General features: G+C 38.3%; 1 protein-coding gene across 2 annotated transcripts in view; it reads right to left on the reverse strand.

Moving 5' to 3' along the window:
- SLAIN1 (SLAIN motif family member 1) overlaps positions 1-14,510 on the reverse strand; it is a 48,049-nt gene extending 33,539 nt beyond the window's left edge. Inside the window, exons 1-2 of one of the 2 annotated variants that reach the window (XM_026077472.1) lie at positions 14,419-14,510; positions 10,691-10,830 (exon numbers count right to left, since the gene is read on the reverse strand). The gene's annotated coding sequence lies outside the window, so the exon portion shown is untranslated. Of the gene's footprint in view, positions 1-10,690; positions 10,831-14,418 lie in introns of those variants that run through there. The other variant, XM_026077471.1, reaches the window with a different exon arrangement.
- Between the last annotated feature and the right edge of the window lie 6 nt (positions 14,511-14,516).

Genomic DNA, 14,516 nt, shown 5'->3' on the forward strand with positions numbered 1-14,516 from the left:
TCAAACTCTTAATGTGTATACCATCTGTACATACATCGGTTATTGTGGGTCATCTTCTTCCCCAACCACATAGCTATGTCCCTTGGGGCTACCCTGATGTATGGGAATTTGCCTCAATATCCAAAGAGAAGGAGAAGCCGTTTCATGTATTCTATTCACACTGGGGCTGCATCCACCCTCGTACAAGTCATGTAGATGGAGTGATGACAGGCTTTTTCTTAAGCTGTGTTCTAACAGTCACAACTCTTTCTGGGCGGCAATAAAAGCTCCTGGTAAACATAAATTCATTTTTGGACAAGTCTCCTTATCAAATTACTCCTTGAACTACTACTCACGATAAAGATGCTTTTCTTGGCATCTCTCTCACAGCTTAAAGATATTTGCTTCCAAAAACCAGTCACCCCCACACATACAGTCACTTCTTTGTCTTACTTAAGAAGGACCAAGTAAGCATGTTGGTGCAGGAGTATTTTGCCAATATAGTGCAGTAGGATTTCTAAATGATTCCTACCCCAGCAGGAAAGTCGTTTTTTATGTCAACACTTTACAACCATTGCCATGAACTAAACAAACTTGAAGTTTAAGATGGCTTAAGTAAAGTAATATGAACCTGATTTTGAAARCACTTATAGCACGTTTAACACAGTTACAGACACATATAGGGTAACTATATAGGACATGATATGAAAGCTGAAGTGCTAGAGGTATTATGCCAAGCATTCAAATTGGATCCAAGTGAAAGATATACTGATGTATACCATCCATGCAGCGCTGCATTGCAGTGCATGGATGTATTGGAGCTAGATTGTTTGACATGCCTCTGCACAGAGTAGACAGGCTGTATGTATTGACAGGATCAACTCTTAGGGTCTACTTATGTTTCRACAACACAAGAAGGAGGGGTGAGGCCTTCTGCATGCCTGCATATGCTCTGTATATATGATTACTCTTCAGGGCTGCTAAGAACACGAGAGGCTTTTATGTCGTCAGAAGTCTGCTTTTTATATAACAAAAATTTACAGGTCTTGTGCATTTTCCTAACATCAATCTGAGGAGGAGGCAGCTTGTTTTCAAAATCAGCTAACTTAATAGGGCTTCTTAGTGCAGAAATAAATCTCCAGTATCTTGCAATTATATGTTAGAAGGCTTCAGTTTAATCAGCCAAAAGCAGTTTTAAGATACAGATGATAGCAGTGTGTCCACTCATTTGGAAATGTTTTCATCCCCCAAGGAACAACAGAAGCTTTGTGACCTCTTAAGTCTTCGTGTCTATGTACTAGCAGGTCTAAAATTGTCAGTGCCATCATATTTATCCTCCTGTGAAGTCAGCTTATAAGCTATGTCATTGCAATCACAGCAGTCTCAGAACTTTGCTGGACAGGTTCTCTTTTTGCAGCTTTAGTCTCGGGAGCTGAATAAAAGACTGGAATAGACAGTAGTAAAAATGCCATTCCAGAGGGAAAAAAAAAAGGGGAAAAAAAAAAGAAATTTCACATCAACTAAAACTATTCATGAATATATGATAATTATGGTGATAAGACTCAATCACAGTATAAACAAAAAAAATGTTGAAAGGATTAGTTTAAGGAATAAAACAGTGTGACATTTTTATACAGATTCCAAGGAGGATTTAGGTGCCATTCATAAAACAGAAGAAGATGAAGTGGTGCCTTCCCCCTTCCATTCTACAGGTCCCACAGTTTGGGGCAAAGCCCACCTCGTAGCACAAAACACTAGGGCTATGATTCAGTTGTCTAAACACAGAATACAACAACACTGGGGGTGTTCTAGTGCATCCCATCACGCCTCCAGATGCCGATCCAGATGAGTGAGGCTGTTCTGCAGGTCCTCTGTCATACTTATCCGCCCTACCTGGATATCTCAAGGTCCCAAGAGCATGTCAAATTATATTCAGCATCTTTTTTAAGATAAAAGTATCAAGGCCAAAGCGAGGTATACTCGACATGTGCCTAAAATTAGGTGGAATAAATCTGGGCCATATCACTTTCCATGAATTCACATAACAAATGGCTGAGATCCAAGGACAAGGTGCTTATAGTTGAACACAGACAAAACAGCTCAATATTTGGCTCTGGTAAGTGAGTCTTTCCAGAAGAGATTCAATCACCCAGATTTTCCTCTGGGATACAGATCCAACATAAAGCAACATCTCCTGTAACTCAGTTAATACTAACAGGCACATACTACAACATTTACACCAACTATTTCACCAATGTATGGACTGCAGCACAAAATTTTTGTGCCTAACTATCAGAGATTCAGATTAGCTACTAGCACATCGATACACCAAAAAAAAAAAATCAAAAAAAAAAGTCTCCTGAGCATCCCCATTCTGGAGTATGAAGTTAGGTATCTGAACAAATGATTCTGAGCAAGCTCAAAAGTGCCCTGACTGAAGTGATAGGAGGCAAAAAGAAACTTTCTCTGAACAAAAATGAGGCATCAGGGTCAAAATGCAAAGGGTCTTCATGACTTGTTAAAATACAAAGAAAAAATGTCATCTAATTCCTTCCAACATGAAGTACTACCAACGCTCTTCCTAATCAATGGAGAGAAATGAGCATCTCCAAACTCAATTCAGACAACTGTTTAAGAATGGAATAAGGATGGATGAATTGCCCTTGGGTTTCTTTATAATCAGTGGACAACTAGGTCTTTCTAGATATCTAAYTTTTATATTGTGTGTACTAAAGTTTATGATTAATCTCACTTAACCTCAGTAATTTATAAGTTCTCTACTTCTCGAACACTAACTAAAGATTATCATACTTGTTCAAAAACTATCTGTCCTCTGGCAGCTGGAGATAAATCAAGTGAAAAGAGAAATTAACTGATCTTGTCTCCTAGGCAGCTCAGGACATAACTCATCAGCTCTTATGGTAGAATTTATTTGATTACAAGAAGATGTCTTCACCAAAGTTAGCCACCTCTGGCTCTATTTGTAGCCATTTGGGCAATGCCTGCTTCAAGGTACAAGTCATCTCACCTGAATTAATACTGCATGTTCAGTAAGATGAACATTGCTACTACTTAACAGGGGAAGACACATGAATACAGGAAAAGCTTGTTTTCTTTCTAAAGGTGGAAAAAATTATTTGTTCCAAGTTAAAATGCATTTGCAATGCCTCTCTGCAGTAGGGGAACATACAGGCTTCAGTATGTTCAGCTATCAGCTGTACTTCTTCTCCTTTCAAGAAAAAGCTATCAAAAATGGCATTACCTTTTAAAAAAAAAAAACATACACAGGTCTTTTTAAAAAGGCTTGGCCACTATGTCTTTGAATCCCTATCTTAAGTTCTTTTGGTTATTACAGTTCTCTAAACTGTAGTAGTGTCTATGCAATACAGTACTGCAGTATCTGAGGTGATACTAAAATCCTAAAGCTAATGTAATCTTTAAATTGCTCCAAGTGGCTTTACAAGCATGAATCATCTAGATTTGATCTAGGTTTTGCTGAAGAAAAGTAATTCTCATCTTGCAATCAGACTTGCACTACTTTTCTCCCTCAATGTTCTCAGAACATTGAAGTTTTTAATTAAGCATTGAGTTACACATTTTGATCAAGCCATACTTAATGACTTCAAGAATGGCTTAGTGACACCCCCAAAGAGTGAATATTCCACAATAAAACATTTACTGTAATTATAAACATTTACAATTATATCCCACTCCAAATAAAAATTAAGAAAATTATATTTTAGGAGAGATTCATGAAATAAAATTATACAAGAAACTCAGGAATTGCATTTTAATAACCTCCTATATCTCAATCATTTGTACTAACTTATTCTCTGTCTTGCAATATAAAAAATATATGATCAAGCAAATCTGAAAATACCCATGCCTCACAAATACTCAGATTGGAGCTTACGGGCTACATTTCAGTGTCAGATAGCATCACAAAAGTTCTATTGTATTAAAAGAATATTTTTATAATGTCAAGGTAAATACAAATCCCTGGTGCAAGTGTCATATTTTGATGAAATATGAAGACAGACATGGGGGATTACATTTGGTAAAGCAAGTCAGATAACCAAGTTGTTTTGAATATACTAAAATGCAAGGTCAGCCATCCAAAGACAAAGAATGTATGTCACACTTACAAGACTGTGGACTATATCCTAAAACTAAACTACTCTGAAAAAAAGTACTTATGGATTATAGCATAAAACAGTCTGAGCAAGAGCTCCCCAAAATATGCAATACCTATGAAGACAAGAACCAAAGTATTCCCTGAAAGTAAAAAAAACAGAAACAGACAAAATTTGAATATTGAAGCAGTGCTACCTCTAGATATCACATGGGGGAGGCTCACCTACATTCTAAAATGTTATACCCAGTTCTCCTCTGTAGACATCAAAAATGGTCAGTGAAGTAAAATGAGAATTTATGTCAAAGCTGTAACAATAATCTGAGGACTAGTAAACAATAAACAAAACACATAGACAATCAGGTGCAAAAATGAAGTGTGGGTCCCAAAATAGCCCAGTTTTGAAAAGGTCCCTTTTCCCATAGAGAAGTTATCTTCAGAGGATGAGCTATCAAATGTATCCACGTCCATTAATAAAACCTAGTTTTATTTTTAATTTCTATCTGGGCAAGTAGTTGTATACTTTGAAAACAAAAACCATGATTAGTAGTCTGCTGCTTAATAGTAATTGTGCCTATATTCTTAGTGTAACTGTTAGGATTGATGCTATCACTATGGCTTTCAGGCACACACTGCATTACAGACTTTGAGACAATATTGCAAGCATAAATTATTCTTACTTTAAGTGTGCCTTATTTTAAGTAAGCCTACTGAAATCCTCAAATAAAATTGGACAGTATTTCTAGTTCTGCCTCTCATGATGAGCTGATGATCCTAGGTCTGTAGTTAGTGCATATTAATAGAACACTTCCATTCTAATACAGGATAGATATCTTCTCAAGTGAGGTAATATCTAACGCTACTTCTGTACCAACCTTTAAATAAAGGACTTCAGACTGAAAATTCAGCATCTTTTTGTAATTATAATAACTAGAAACCAATTCCAATATTAATATACTAAATACTAAATACTTAATTCTATGAGTTGTACAACAATCAATTCCTAACATGTGAAATCAACTACTTAAATAGCACATTTATTAAAATTTGATATAAAGTAGGTGCAATATATAAGAGCCATATTAAAAAAGGATGGGATATCTGTGAAGTGAATAAAGAGTGAAGTGTCTGGTTTTATATGCATTTATTGCCACAAGGATTTTCAAAAAAATACTTCCATCTTGAGGTATATTTGCAGAGTAGAAATGTTCCAGTCCTAGAGAAATATTCTGTTTGAAATGCAAACACACGCTTCTAAGTAGAGTATCAAAAATGAAATTTTCACATCGAAATATACAAACCTTCTTCAGTAGCTGCATCAGAAAATCCAGCAATATCAGCTTTTGCGAAAACTCCAAGAACTGCTTGGAATTATATAGATGCAAAGAACAGGTTCCTTCAAATAAATGAAATCTAATAGGAAATAACTCCTATGCATGTATGTTTGTGTTCTGAGCACTGAACTTGTACTGCAGCAGGAATCTGCTATACATCCTGTCCTTCAAGATGCCACAATCCCTGAAAGGTGCTAAGATGCTCATAGCAGTTACAGGTACTCAGCACTTTTTGTTATCAGAACGATGTACAAAAAAGAACTGAATCACTCTTGCCATTTCTGCCATTTCTTCTGGAGCTTTAAAATTTATATTATTTATGATGGAAACAACAATCTTATCATCTGCAAGTTTCAGCACATTACCATTTGCTACCCTAAAAGATTTTACATAGAATTTTAATCTCTATCACATATGAAAAATAAGGATGAGAAAGCTGCATTAATCTTATTAATCAAATCCTGAGCACCATAACATACATCTCTGATGCCTCAGTGGACATCAAATAAACCTTAACCTATACGAAAGGAAAAAAAAACAACTCATAGTTCAAAACAGCACTGGATGCAGCTCAATCATAGGAAACATAAGCTCTCACTTATTTATATTTTCTGCGTGTTTCTGCTGTTAACAGACTACAGTGTAGAAGTTCCCTGTAACTGCAATTTATAACAGTTCATGAGATGTTTTTTACACCTTAAGGACTTCAAAGTGTGTAATTTCCCTGTGAATCCTTAGGAAGGGGGAGGAGAATTAGGAGAATGGGACAGAACCTGGTCTGTTTCTATGTAAGCAAAAAGTTTGAGATCAGGGTAAAACATTATGCCTGAGGCCTTACTGTAAGATATTTTTAAAGGTAAAGAGAACATAGTACTGTTGACTGACGCATCTTTTTCATTTCCTTGTTTTTTCAAATTTTCATCTGGGTATGTTACGTGTTTGGATTTCAAACTTTAATTGGCACATGACTTTGGGATCCAACACAATAAAGGCTAAAATGTCACTGATCAAAAACAATTAGAAAAACTAGAGTATATCTGCTTCACTATATGCCTTATCGTTCACAGACCACATAAAGGCATTCATCCTGAAGCACATTATTCATTGTAATAAATGAAGAGCAGTTTCATCTTAAAAGAAAGACTATAAATTACTGCAGCCAATTGCAAATCTGCAGATTCCTTTTGCCTGTTTTTAAACAGCTGAAGCAGCATTACTGAATGAGAACTCATCTAAGACAAACTCTGAATCTAACCAATATTTCACATTCTCCATGAAAGAGGGCTTTTCTCTCTGGAAGGCTGAATCGGATGAGATATGGTTTGAAGCCCTGCATAAAAGCTGAGCTCCCACAGACTGACTCCTTGCTAAGCCTCTCAACTCCTAAGTTTATCCACCCGGCTGCTCCAGAGCTTTTTACAGAAGTGAAGCTATACAGTATATCCTCAGCCAGAATGTAAATCAACATCATTTCATTGATTTCAGAGGAGTTATACTGATCTGCACCAGCTGGGAACTTTACGCATTGCATCTCTCTGCTCACTGAGCTTAACACTGACATCTCCCAACATCTCCCAGTATTACCAAGAAAATACAGAACAAGCTCCACCAAACTGTTAAATCTGTTATGTGGTCCTGGTGATTTGAATGAATCTAAAGGAATAGAAATATGAAAAACTGAAGGGAGAGGGAGCTGCCTCTGCAGTATACAGAAGTGCTCTAAACAAAAGAAAACAAAAGGTTTCAAACAGAAGATGACTGAAAAGGAACAAAAAGAGAAAAGTGATCCAGGTTAGGCCATAGAGTAAAATCAAACAAAGATGACCTCAACATTAGAACTGCTCACAGAAAACAGGAAATATTCTCAGAAAAAGTCTTATTAAATGAAGTTACATTTAATTGTCATCCTCCTCAAAGCTAGCATGCTTAATCCACAGAAACAGAGCTTGAAATGGGCCTCATTCATTGCAAACTAAATATAAGCATTAATGAATTAGTGGTAGACCAGATGAATGTTGAGAATCTTGTCTAAGTTCACATGGTGTTTCACAGAAGAACCACCTACTGGAGATGACTACTATGCTTAGGCCCTTAAAGTTTTACTCCAAGATGAAATCTTACCTCCACTATGGAATACATAAAACAGACACTTCCAGTATAAATGAAACATATTGTTGAGCACAACAAGATGCAGATTAAACAAGCATCATTCAAGTGACTCTCCAGCCTGAAAGACCAGGTAGTCATTTTATCATTTGGTTGCCTGGGACTTCTTTGGCATAAGTCTCTCATGAGACCTTTGGGTTTGTTATGAGCTGTTCTAATGCTGGGATATTTCATGCAACGTATCAATATTTTTATGAAAACCATGATATGATATAATAAGGAAAACTTACAGGAGCTGAAATAAATGAGCACAGATTTAAAAGCCATCCAAACAAAACAGGAATGAGTTAAAACTTCAATAATAAAAAAAAAAAAAACAGAAGTAGAACTGGAAGGGGCCTCGTGGGCCAGGGATTCCTGGCTCCTGCTATTTCAGCACAATATCATATAATCCTCCTCTTCTCATTTCTAGGCTACAAAAAAAAAAACCAGCCTGGCAAGATTATACTTGCTGGTTCACAGCACTTCTCTCTGTGTGCCCTCATTCAGATATCCTGACTTTGCAGAGAAAAAAAAAATCAATTTTTACTGCTTTTTATTTCTATGCACACTATAGCACTTAAAGAGCTATGAAAATCTAAATGGGATTTTTTGGCTCATGCATCATAGACAAAAATTATTAAGCAAATTCTACCTATAAGCTATCTCAAAAAGCACAGGTTGGTACACTGTAAATGCTTTTTGACTAGACATTTTGTATTTCTGAAGTACATCAACATTACCATTGACTTTGTGCCAAACCGAAGAAGTACAACTAGATTTTAAAATTCCTCTAAAATGCCCTTTCAAGGTATATGGCTAAAGGGGGGAAGACACTCTTCAGCTTACAAGTAAAATGTTTCAGTCTTTTGCACCAGAAAAGAACACCATTCTTAGTGAGTCACTTTTAAAATCACGATAAAATTACATGTGATTACTGATAGACTGTATGGCAAAATAAAAACAGGAAGGTCAGATTACAGAAAGTTTGTTTTGGTTTAAAATATAATTATTAGATCCTTCCAGCTGCGTCATCTTGTTTCAAGACTAGAAAAGAAATAAATATTATGAAACCCACTTCTACAATGTTTGAGTATGAAAAATGACATGATGTTTGCTTATTATTTGCAAAGGTAAAGCTGACAAAAAGAAAATCTTTTGCAATACTAGAGTTCATTAATTTAATTATTAATGAAAACAATTTTAACACACAATTGCTGCAGTAGAAACAGGAGTCCATTCCCTCCTTAAACATATAGTTCCATAATGGGGTTTTACACATGGCATATAACTTTGCAGAAACTTTATACAAAGCCCAGGAAATTCATGAAGCCATCATCATGACTAGAACATACGGATCAAAGTGACTCATTGCCAAGGTAACTTACTGTGACTTCTTTAGTGTAGACATAGACAGAACATATAACCAGAGAGAGGCAGCAAATTAAACAATAAATTTGCCTTTCTCATGTCTTTATTTCCCATTAATTTAAATCTTTTAAGTCTTTTTTTTTAACCTTAGAAGGGAAAAATATATCATGCATTCCTCTGGCTTGTCTTTACATTCACATTATGGACTTGATTCAGTTGCCCACAGCTAGATGCCTYGGCCCATCTGAGATGCCTTTGGGACCAAGGCCAAGAAATCCTTAGAGGAACAGCAGATATGGCACAGGACCCATTGGAGATCTGTTTCCTTCATGAGTGGAAACCAGAGGTCAGCCAGGGTAACCTAGGGCATCTCAAATGGCACTGGATGCCTACATGGGGGAATCCAAACAGAGCCTCTACACTGGGATTCAGCTTCAGATTTGGACACCCTACTTCACAGACGTACATTCAGGCGACCAGCTGTGAGGTCAGTGTCAGTGGGCCCTATGAARCTATCGATTTCATCTTAAGGTCAACACCTCCGTCGCCTCATCGGAGTAACTCCCAAGATTCCCCTGGCTAAAAATTCCCATCGACTGCAAAGGAAGCATTGACACGAGCTCACACTGCAGACACCTAAATTCAGGTGCCTGAATGTGGAGGCAAATCTCACCCTAAGGCTGGCTGGGATGATTACCACTATATGAACATCAGTTTGGCCCACCTAATTTTAGGCAAATGAGCTCAGCTGCATATTGCCAGGATAATAATTGTTGTAGGACTCTAGGACCAATTCAGTTAAATGTTGATTTTGAATGAGACTAATCCACAACTCCAATATCCTCTAAAGCACATAGCTACATGTTTAACCTCTTCTAATGAAGGCTGTAGCTAAAGTATAAAACCACATACCCACATTGCCATTAGCTTTACTTCTTTCTCCTACCCTCCTCCTATATTATTCATCTGCGGTTTTTTTCATTGCCACTTATAAATCTTAAGATAATATTTCCTACCTTAATCACATTATTCAACAACACTTATTACAATCTTAATAGATTGGATGGTTAAATAAAAATAAAGTAAAAATAATTCAGAACTAAATCCAGCACTCCCAGAGCTAACTCTGTATAGGTTCACTGGCACTGAGCAACCATCAGCTTGACCCCAATACTTCAGGCTACTGAGACCCCAAAAAAGCAGTGCTAACAATCAAGTTATAGCTCCTCTTTGTCTGTCCTATACTTAGCACTAAGTCTTGATACTACAGTGAGATGTGGTCAAATATACCTTACAAATTTACACTTGTGATGAAATTTACTGTGATGAAATTTACTGTGATGGTATTGGCTTTACGCAAAAACAAAAGTACTGTTTTTCAAATCTCGGTGCTGGACCCATTCTAAAGCTAGCATCAAAGTTCTCTCCCCAAAAAGTCCCTAATTTCTATTTTAACCAATGTTTAATACTGCTAAGGAGTTTAAAACTGAGGAGTTATTCAGGGAAGGAAAAGAATAGTGAAGAATGAGAATACTTTAAAAACATATGATCAGAAAAAATATCTCAAACAGTTGCTGTTTTCACGGAGCAGAGGAAGACTTGCATACATGAGAGAACTGCATGCCTGCTATTTGTGAAATTTGCTGAATTGTCAAAGTCATTGAGTACTAGTGATAAGCTAGGCAAAAATGCCAACTTCATAGTAGAGAAATTCAAAGATTAAGATTACCTTGTTCCAATCGAAAGCATAGAGAACGTTTTGCAGCCTCTATCTCAGGACCTGGATGATCCAGAACACGTCTGCACCATTGCAGAGGACTCAGTGATTTCTCTTGAGGGGTGAGTGTCTTGGTAGGCAAGACATATAACCTTAACCAAAATACACACAAATATCAGCAAGATATGCAATACTTAAAAGTTTACTTTTGTACTCTCAATTTCCTGCTAATTTATAACAGTGTATAACCCTGTAATATGAAATTCAATTAACAAAATGTATTCAGCAGGAAAAGAGTTTACACTGATTTTTCCTTCCCCCTCATAAAATGAGATAGCAAACTATAACCTCTACAGCTTTGGAACTTCAAATCAAAGTTAGATTAGATTTCTCAGGAAAATGTTTCATCTCATTATTACCACTGTCTGAATTTCAGCACTGCCCAAAGTTCAAATCCATTAGGTGCTGTATACACACCAAAGATGCTATCAGTTTTCCCCTTCATACTTATCTTTACTGGAGTTTAAATAATTTCAGCATTTTATTTTACATTTAAATCAGAATTTTACTGTGATCTATTTCATATGTTTACCTTTAATAATTTAATCAATGTGTCAGAATGCAGATTGTAATTTTCATACCCAGTATCTTCTCCTAAATGAACTAAATGTTGTATAACATTCAGACTTTAAAGATTAGAAAACATTTGCTGAGAAATGAAAATCCAGTTTTGATATTTGATTCCATCAGGAAAAAAAATACACAAGAAAAACTAGTATATATACCTGTATCTATATATCTACATCTATATATATCTGTAATTCTCAGAGTACAGTAGGCAACTAATCAGATGATCAAACATATTTAGGAAGCCAGGTACCAAAGCAGCATCATGGGTAAATTCTTGAAGCTGGTATCTGCATTGCTACTGTTGTCCTTGTAGATTAGTGTGCACATGCAGACATCAGTTCACCTGGGAGAGCACAAATCTTCCAGGAAGTGAACTATTAATAGCTACTGAGGACAGCTCTCAGCTCCTCRGATGGACAGCATGCCTTATTGCTTCTGATTGATGCGACTACTGACAAACTCTTACACAGATTGTCAGACTCCAGCAAAATACCTGCATACTGCAAGGGAATCTGGCATGCAAAGAGGAGGCACGAAAGGCAAGACAAAAAAAGGAATGAACTCTTCAGGCGGTCACTTCTAATGTCTACTCAATATCTTTTTTGTGAAGTAAATCAGCACTCTCTATCCAGCACACAATGAATAAATATCCTCATTGCAACTGGTATCTCTGCTGGCAATCCCAGCAGAGTTCAACGACTGAATTTCTCTGAGGAAAGGACTCATTTCCCCTTACTTCATACAGTGCTTGGCTACAGGTTTAAAAACATGATACTGAGAAAAATGAAAAAAAGCAAAAGAAAAAAATAAAGCCTTTGAGGTCTCCTGCTAGCTTGCAGAAGTGTTTTGAAAGCTAAACACCTGACTGATGAATTCTCAATGACCAGACATTTGTATAAAAAGCTGACAAGCAAAAATAAATTTTGGCCTGTCTGCAATAAAGTCAATTCTTGTTTTTGTAACTGCAGTTGAAAATAATAAAGAGGTACTTAAGACCCCAAAATACTAAATTAGCAACTAGGAACATACTGGCCTTTGGATTTCCAGATATCAGTTTGCTTTAATGACTTAAATTATAAAAACCCGAAAGCAGCTGACATCATACAGCTGGCCACTAATGGACAACAATGGAGATTCATCCTTGGGGAAAAAAAAAAAAATGTACAACAGCTAACACAACTCACTCTGAGCTGAACAAGCTAACAAACTCCTATTACCAAATTTTGCCTGTAGACACATACGTGTGTGACATGATGACATGAACATAAGTTTTGGCCCCAAAACTGCACTTGGGATTGCTTCCAGAGTGCAAATCGAATAGGAAACTGATCAAGATCATCACTGTATTAAGACGCGTAAAATAACGCTGACTTTGTGCTGCCCTGAAACATAAGCAGGAAGAACATTGGGTTTAACAAGACTGGGACAAACAAATTTGAAAAAAGCGCTAATGCAAAGGAATTTATTCACTTCTACTCATTCGCCAGAAGCAATGGCTTAGGACTGAAAGAAAAATTGTTTCAACTCAGAATCAGCATTCTCAGAACAGCCCATACAGATGAATGACACACAGAATGAAACAATATTGATGAAAATTTATATAAAAATCTGATGATGATTCTCAAAAGCAATTTTCAAAAACTAAGGCACTGTATTACTTTTGTACTATGAAGTACACATAATCAACGTTCAAGAAATATTGGTGATATTTGGATTTTTAAATCCCTCCTTTGCTATCAAAATAAGGATGTTTAAATGTATCTCAGCTGCATTATACTGTATTTTACTCTCAGCTGATGTAAACTCCAGCTTGTTTTTAAAAACTGTAACAGGTTAAGAAACTAGGTTGAGGCTTCAACAGACACTTGAAATGGTTATTTAAATATGGATAAAATCCATTTTACTACTGACACTTTAACACAATCAAGCATCAATTATGTTTAACATGGCTACGTAGACAATGATTTCCACAGTATTTTTGCAGCGTTTAAATAGTCCGCAAGATGTTTGTACAAGTTGCTGAGGCAAGTTACACAACACCAAACAATCTTTCATGTCTTTAGTCTATAATTTCTCCTCATATTTGTTTTTTAAAGGGGCACAATTATTCCTCTAGATCAATTTTATTTTCTGCCTTTTTTTTTTTAAATAACCTTCATTTACTAGCGTAGAGCCGTGTGTTCTGGAACTACATAAGCACCTAAGATACACAAACAACCCCGCAGATCAATGTCTAAAAGACAAAAGCCCTCCCAAATCCCGGAAGACCAGAGCCCAACTGGGCAGAGATTTTAGGATGGGGAGGAAGCACTGTTCAGATAAAGGATTACTGGGACGGTTCCGCTATTTTTAATTCCTTATGTAAGCAGTAGGCTGAAATGAGGCTGACACCAAACTTGAGAGACATTTCTTTTTTTCAAAGGGAAAAACAATAGCGAATCTCTGCCCTTCCCAAAGGGAAGCCTGTGCGCTGGTCGCAGCCGCGCTCGCCGCCCGCCCGGCCCTTGGCCCTGCACGGTGTCGGTGCCTCCCTCCCGCCGCTGCCGGGCGGCCCTGAGCAAAACCGGCCGGAGCAGCCGGCTGCCCCCGTGCTTCCCCGTCGCCCCTGCTGCCGAGCAGGCTGTGGCCGAGGCAAGCCGCCTCCGGCCCCGCCGGCAGGAGCCCCGGGGCAGGAGCCCGGGGGCGGGAGCAGGGACGGGCGCGGGCGATAAAGCTCTGACCTGAACCGGGCCACAAAACCCGGTCCCCGGACGCGGAGCCCCTGTTCACCGGTAGGGTCGATCACACCAAGCAGATGACACTTCAAAGGGAAAAAAAATAAAATAAAAGCAGATTTAAGTTTAAGCAGGACAAGATCAAGTAGCTTTGGGGACTAATGCTTGTAAAAGCCTGGAGAGCACCAGCTGGGTGAGCGTTAGAGGGGAAGCGGGGGACGCCTGCAGCCGGCTGGGGGTCGGAGCAGGGCTCTGCTGCCCCGCGGGGGCGGACGGCCGGGCCGCGGCCACCGGCGCTGCCCAGGAGGGGGAGCTGGGGCGAGGGGCACCGGGGCCGTCCGGGGGCACGGAGGAGGAGCCGCCGCCGGGCAGGGCCGCGCTGCGAGCCGCATGTACCATGTATCCTCGTCCCGGCCGCAGCAGCCGTCCTCCAGCTCCAGCACCGCCACCTCGTCCAGCACCGTGGCCGCCGCCGCCGGGCCGCCGCCGCCGCC

Source organism: Apteryx rowi, unplaced genomic scaffold, assembly GCF_003343035.1.
Source record: "Apteryx rowi isolate R43461 unplaced genomic scaffold, aptRow1 scaffold_453, whole genome shotgun sequence".
Lineage (NCBI taxonomy): Eukaryota > Metazoa > Chordata > Aves > Apterygiformes > Apterygidae > Apteryx > Apteryx rowi.